Source organism: Rhinopithecus bieti, unplaced genomic scaffold (assembly GCF_001698545.2).
Source record: "Rhinopithecus bieti isolate Rb0 unplaced genomic scaffold, ASM169854v2 scaffold_7605, whole genome shotgun sequence".
Classification (NCBI taxonomy): Eukaryota; Metazoa; Chordata; class Mammalia; order Primates; family Cercopithecidae; genus Rhinopithecus; species Rhinopithecus bieti.
The window spans coordinates 1,473,979-1,481,256 of NW_016805506.1; the positions used below are offsets into that span (position 1 = coordinate 1,473,979).

A 7,278-nucleotide genomic window follows, 5' to 3' on the forward strand; every position below is an offset into this window, starting at 1 on the left:
CAGTGAGCCGAGATCTCACCATTGCACTCCAGCCTGGGCAACAAGACCAAAACTCCATCTAAATAAATAAATAAATAAATAAATAAATAAATAAATAAATGGAAAGAAAAGAAAAAAAAGACAAGTAAGCTCTGAGTAATCAAAAGTTTAACCCAGGCAAATCAAGATTTGAGAGGACTATAACCAGCCTTTCTCTGCATTCCATTTTGTTCTCAACAAGCTCCTGTTGATCCTGGAGGAAAAATCAAATGACCCCCACACACTACAAATAACTCTAAAATTAGAGCGATTTCCGTTATATCACTTAGACGGTTAGATATTGAGGCATGGTAAACCACTCTAAAACTTCGTGGCTTAAAACAGAAAACATTCTGTTAGCTCAGGGTTCTATTGTCTAGTAATTTGGGCTGGACTCTGTGGTTCTGCTGTCTTTAACCAGGTTTACTCATGCATCTGAGGTCAGTGCTAGTTAGATAGGCAGCTCTGACTCCAGCGTTTGACTGGTTGTTAGTTGGGTTGACAGTGGCACCTGGTCTCCATGCCTTTTATTCTCTGGCAGATTGGTCTGAGTTTATTTGCACATTGATAGCAGGTTACAAGAGCAAAAAGATTGGAAGTTTTAAGACTTCTTAAAGCCTAGGCTTCTAGTTGGCACACTCGCTCTTCCTCTACATTCTATTGGCCAAAACCAGTCACAAGGGCATCCCAGATTCAAAAGGTAGAGAAATCAACTACTTATTAATGAAAGTTGATCCAAAGTATTGTGGCTATTTTTGCAATCTATCACAATCAAATTGCCTGAGTATAGTATGAGAGATGTTAGTAACATAGTAATATCTGAAGACATTAACTCCTACCATTCCTCTAGTAATATCAGATCAGACAGTACACACCCAATCCACCCCATCTCCTTTGTAGAAGTCCTTGCATACAACATTGGAGTAAATGCCTACCCTCATCTGCTTTTCGCTTCACTGGCTTAGGTTCTACACTCTTTTAGCCAGTGGCTAGTGTCCTCATCATCCATATCAGAGATATTAAACCTTTCATGTTCTTTTATCTACTTAATATCATCTGTCATCTGTTCTATTTCTTCAGAACTCAATTAGAAAGGCACTGCTTAGCTAATAATCAATCCATTCAATTATATTACTAACTAATGATGATTTTATATCTTGGAACAAATTGGCAATTTTCTTTTCATCTTCAATTTTCAAAATGGGCAAAACGGTAAAATTTCAGGCAAAGTGAGTGGGTGGGCCAGAAAAAGAAAAATGTAGGGAAAATGGGGTGGTTTGTTTATCTGGGGAATAAAATGACACATTTCTATGCATAAAGTTAACTCTATTTCCCAGATTCCAACAATTGTGATGGTGGCTTTAAGACTTTGAAGCAATGGCATGTGTTACAAAAAGCTTTTTCCATCTTCCCAAAGAGCTGTCAGGCACACACAAGGGCACACACAAGGTTCTCTATATGAATCACATGCATATGTAGCTCCAAAACATCTGGTGAATCCAGTACCCAAATTAGTCAAACTGATGATTTGGCGTCCTATAGACCAAGTATCTAAACAATCAACAAAGCAGATTGAAATTACTGGGGCTTAGTATGTAATGTGAAAAGACCAACTGGGCTAGGAATGGTTGGTTGACAGGCTGTAGCTGGCTGGCTGGCTGCCTGAAACATATGGGGGCCCCACTGGTGTATGGACTTCTTCCCAGAGGCGATAGTGCATGCAGTGGCTGTGGACGGGGGGCTCTTTTTCAAAGATACATACAGTCAGTGTCAGCTGGCTGGCTTTAACTAGCAAAGCAACATTCCATGTAAGCACAAGCTGTCCCCCCAGAGGGTTCAGCCGAAGGGTTCATGGTGAGTGGGCAGTTATCCTTCACGTGAATATAACACACTGTACAAAGCACTTTCACATAAACTGTCTCATTATAGTGAAGCATTCTTTTGTTTTATTTTTATCAACACATAATAAGTGAGAAAATTGTTGAAAGCTTACTGATTTCCCCAAGGTCACTTAGAAAACAGCTGAGCCAGGCCAAGCATCTAGATGTCCTAAGTCTGGGACACTATTTTCTGTGTAGAGATGAAGGAGGATAGCTATAGGAGTGATCATCATGAACAAATAAGGAATGAAATTTTCAGGATAGGACACTGAAACCATATAGGGAGAGTAATCAGAGATGACACCAATATAATAGTCCATGATCATTTAGAGTTGAAAATATTTTAGATGTAATCTCTCTCCAGAATAAAAGATTTTTCCATCCTGATGGTTACACAAGTTCAAAAAGTGAGGAAAAACGTGATAGTTAGACACATATAACCTAAACAAACTCATCAAAAGTGGTGAAAACAAAGTTATTGTTATTCTCTTTGATTACCCGAAATATTTGTATCTCATGGAACAGGATAAAGTCTCATGGATTAAAGAGGGTCAGCAATTCTTTGTTATATTCTCATTTAGAACTGATGTTCATTCACCCTCCCATTGTATCTGCCTTTGGTCCTGTGAGTACTTGCTCCTACTAGGAGGAAGAAGTGATATTACACCAGTTCTAGGCATACCCTTTAACAATGTGGAAAATGTTTGCTTCTTCCCTCTTAGAACATTTTTTTCTTACGATGCTATATCTTGGAACCCAATTGCTATGGTGTGGGAAGCCCAAGACACAGAGATTGTCCATGCGTAGTTCCAGCAGATCATCTTGGCTCCTAGGCAACTGCCAGTATCAACTGCTAGCCATGTGAGAGAACCATCTTTGACCTTCTAGTTAGTCAAGCTCCTGTTGACTGGGATGAAAGTCATCATCCAAGCCAACATTGTACAGAGCAGAAAACCACTCAGCAGAGCCCAGACAACAAAATAATTGTTTTTTAAAAAATAAAATGGTTCTTGTCTTAAAACGAGTTTTGGGTGATTACTTATTCAGCAACAGATAAACAAAACAGAAATTACTGCCTGGAAGTGTAACATCGTTTTAGCAAAAGTGTAACTATTTGGCACTGGATTTGGAGCTAAGAGCTAGGCAGAATGTGGTTTCACATTAAGGAAATCATAACAAAAGGTGGGAAGCACAGGGAAAACTTTTTATTTGAAGCTGAAAATAACATTACTTATTTCATATAGTGTCAAAAGCTAGTCAACACTATCACCTAAGGTAACATAGAAAGTAGAAAAATGCCTAATGAACTTGTAAATTCAGCTGAGAATATTTATAGGCAAAATGTTAAAGGTCTCTACTCATTTATTTTAGCTGCATATAATATAATATCAAGATAGAGACAGAAGAAAGAGATATGAATTAGAGAAGGGATTTTTAGGTTTTCAAGATAAGACTTGCTGTTTTGTTTTGTTTTTTGAAGAATTTTCTTCCGTAGACACTCCCAGAAAAAGACTCTTCAGACAATAATTACATCCAGGGCACTGCCAGAAAAATGTGATCTAAGGCAGAGCTTCAAGGACGCATCTGTTAGACTCTGTTAGGATCTCAGACTTAAGGCAGTGCTTTTCAGCTGGGCAATAAGGCTTCTAATCCTCTGAAGTCCATTTATCCTAGACTGTCTCTGGGATCTTAAGGGTGTTATTCCATATTACTCTGACACCCAGGCTAAGCAAGGTAAAAAAAGACCAGTCTCAAAATGATTTGTGGGTCCATTATTTTGGTTAATAGAGTAATGTAGACTGTGATTTATGAAGTAAATTATAAATTGACACACAGGAAACCCACACAATGTTTAAGGGATTTTATGGACTTTGAATTAAAGGAACAGAGGTAATTTATAATAAAAAGAGATACTGAGGCCTCCAACTTCCTATGGACAGGAAGAAGACATGCATGCTAATTAAATGCAAACTTGGGGCATTTCTTGTCCCAAGGAATGGAAAAGGAAGGATGGCATGGAGAGAAGAGCCAAGAACCCAAAAAGTAGAGCCAAGAAGCATTGAAAATCACCCCCAAGGTACATGTCTGTAATAAATTATTGCCAATATGTACCCAACTTGATTTCACAATTGCTGTGGATCATTGACATGGTTCCTATTTCCCAACTCCCCTTCTTGGATGGACCAGAGTGGTGTGCAAGGGCCGTTTGTTAAATGTTCAGGAATTTTGCAAGCTAGTTGATAACACATTGATAGATAGAAATTCACTATGCTATTCACACTGTTGAAATTAGCAAATGTTACAAACTGATACTTCCCCTGTCACTGGAGAACCTTTGAGAAACATTTACTAACAAAGCAGGGGATGGGAATGTGAATTGTGGTTCTTCTGTTCCTGTCTGTCTATTATATGTTGAGTATGTAGGGGTCAAATTAGTCACTTTATTTCATTAGGCTTTCATGTTGAAAGATACCACATCCAAGACATCTTATCTGTAATTAAACCTCATTTAAATGATGAGATCCTGCTCTTGAAGCCACATCAGGTAAGAAAATGAGATTTTTGGAGGTCTGGGAGAAGAGAGCGTATATTTCACATGTGAAAGAAATATAAGTAATGTAAGGCCATAGAGCAAAATCTAGGTATCTTAAAGATGTCCACAGCTTCTTTGTATTTCTCCCCAAAGTTGAAATGTTTATTCCTCATCTTCTTGAATCTGGCTCATCCTGTGGCTAACTGCTCAAGTAATATACTCTGATAGAAGTGACACCGTGCCAGTTCCAAGCCTACACTTTAAAGGGAATGAGAGCTGTCATTTCCTCTCTGTTGGAACACTTATATTTGAGAAGTCAAACCATAAGAATAGGCTGTATATAACTGCTCCAGTTGACAGCCCCAGTTGAGCTCTCAGCTAAAAGCCAGCATCAATCACCAGCCATGCAAATAACCATCTTGGAGTTCCAATGCAGTTAAGCTACTAGATGACTGCAGCACCAGCCAATGTTTCATGGAGTAGAAGAACTGCTCAGCTGAGCCCAGTCATCCCACAGAATTGCAAAGGAGAATAAATTGATAGTTTTTTAAGCATAAAATTTTGGGAAAGTAGTAGTAAACTATCAAATCAACAAATAATTTTTCTATTAAACTATTTCAGTTTATACCGCTTGGGGTTGGAGAAGGCAGGAAAAGTCATGGTTGAGGTAAATGTTGTAGTTAAACTCCTAGTTTTAGAGATAAAGACACTGACATCTTAACTAGGGTAAAACAGCTTGTACAAGGTTACAGATATTGTTAGTTATTGAGCTTGCCTTGTAACTCATGTTTTCTAAATGCTATCTCATATGCATCATTTTATATCTGGTTTTTTTTTTTTTTTTTTTTTTTTCATTCTCAAATGTTCTTTTACTTTATTCTCTGTAATGTTTATAGTATTTTTACAAAACTTCCACTGAGTCAACGCTTCTGCCTCAAGTTTATCCTGCGAATCATGAAAACTCAATCCAGCTGTCTCCCTGCCAACCCAGAAAAAGTGTTAGGACTCAAACCTAACACTTTATGTAACCATCTCCTCTACTTACTATAACATCTACTAAGTGCTAGGCACTAAGTAGAGGTTTGATTTGAAAATATTTCTTGCTAAATTATTTTATCTCTTTTTCTCAGTATCTTAAGCAACATGTGTCTGAATGTATTCATTACTTGGTGTTCAGCAAGTATAAATTAACTTTTTTACTTGTGTAAGGTATAGGTAGAAATATATAATAAATACATTAAAATTAACTTGAAGCTCTTGGAAAAAGAACATAAACATTTCAAGGAAAAGTATAAACATATCTGTATCTACAAATGCAACAATATTAATGTATTTATGAACAATGATACAAACAATGTTTGTTTGTTTGTTTTTGAGACAGAGTCTCACTCTGTCATCAGGCTGGAGTGCAGTGGCACGATCTTGGCTCACTGCAACCTCTGCCTCCTGAGTTCAAGTGATCCTCATGCCTCAGCCTTTCGAGTAGTTGTAATTACAGGGGTACATCACCATACTCTGTCAATTTTTGTATTTTTACTAGAGATGGGGTTTCGTCATCTTGGCCAGGCTGATCTTGAACTCCTGGCCTCAAATGATCCACTTGCTTTAGTCTCTCAAAGTGATTATAGGCATAAGCCACCACACCCAGCCCAAACATAAAAGGTTTATGCACACATGTACACACATTTAAACATTCTATACAACTTTGTTTGAATTATGAGAAAATGACTAAATAGTCCCTTTTCAAGCTAAAAAAGTTAAAGAAGGCTGTAGCCACCTCCAAGCCCGCCGCCACTGCCTCTGAGCAGAAGATGGCTGTGCCACCCACGTATGCCGATCTTGGCAAATCTGCCAGGGATGTCTTCACCAAGGGCTATGGATTTGGCTTAATAAAGCTTGATTTGAAAACAAAATCTGAGAATGGATTGGAATTTACAAGCTCAGGCTCAGCCAACACTGAGACCACCAAAGTAACGGGCAGTCTGGAAACCAAGTACAGATGGACAGAGTACGGCCTGACGTTTACAGAGAAATGGAACACCGACAATACACTAGGCACCAGATTACTGTGGAAGATCAGCTTGCACATGGACTGAAGCTGACCTTAGATTCATCCTTCTCACCTAACACTGGGAAAAAAAATGCTAAAATCAAGACAGGGTACAAGCGGGAGCACATTAACCTGGGCTGCGACATGGATTTCGACATTGCTGGACCTTCCATCCGAGGTGCTCTAGTGCTAGGTTACGAGGGCTGGCTGGCGGGTTACCAGATGAATTTTGAGACTGCAAAATCCCGAGTGACCCAGAGCAACTTTGCAGTTGGCTACAAGACTGATGAATTCCAGCTTCACACTAATGTGAATGACGGGACAGAGTTTGGCGGTTCCATTTACCAGAAAGTGAACAAGAAGTTGGAGACCGCTGTCAATCTCGCCTGGACAGCAGGAAACAGTAACACGCGCTTCGGAATAGCAGCCAAGTATCAGATTGACCCTGACGCCTGCTTCTCGGCTAAAGTGAACAACTCCAGCCTGATAGGTTTAGGATACACTCAGACTCTAAAGCCAGGTATCAAACTGACACTGTCAGCTCTTCTGGATGGCAAGAACGTCAATGCTGGTGGCCACAAGCTTGGTCTAGGACTGGAATTTCAAGCATAAATGAATACTGTACAATTGTTTAATTTTAAACTATTTTGCAGCATAGCTACCTTCAGAATTTAGTGTATCTTAATGTTGTATGTCTGGGATGCAAGTATTGCTAAATATGTTAGCTCTCCAGGTTAAAGATGATTCAGCTTTAAGATGTAACCCTTCCAGAGGTACAGAAGAAACCCATTTCCAAA

The 7,278-nt window shown here is 38.9% G+C and overlaps 1 pseudogene across 1 annotated transcript; it reads left to right on the forward strand.

The window, feature by feature from the left end:
* Positions 1 to 6,201: 6,201 nt before the first annotated feature.
* LOC108530055 (voltage-dependent anion-selective channel protein 1 pseudogene) lies at positions 6,202 to 7,276 on the forward strand (annotated as a pseudogene). Its single transcript, XR_001885747.1, has one exon. The product of XR_001885747.1 is annotated as a voltage-dependent anion-selective channel protein 1 pseudogene (transcript).
* Positions 7,277 to 7,278: the final 2 nt, after the last annotated feature.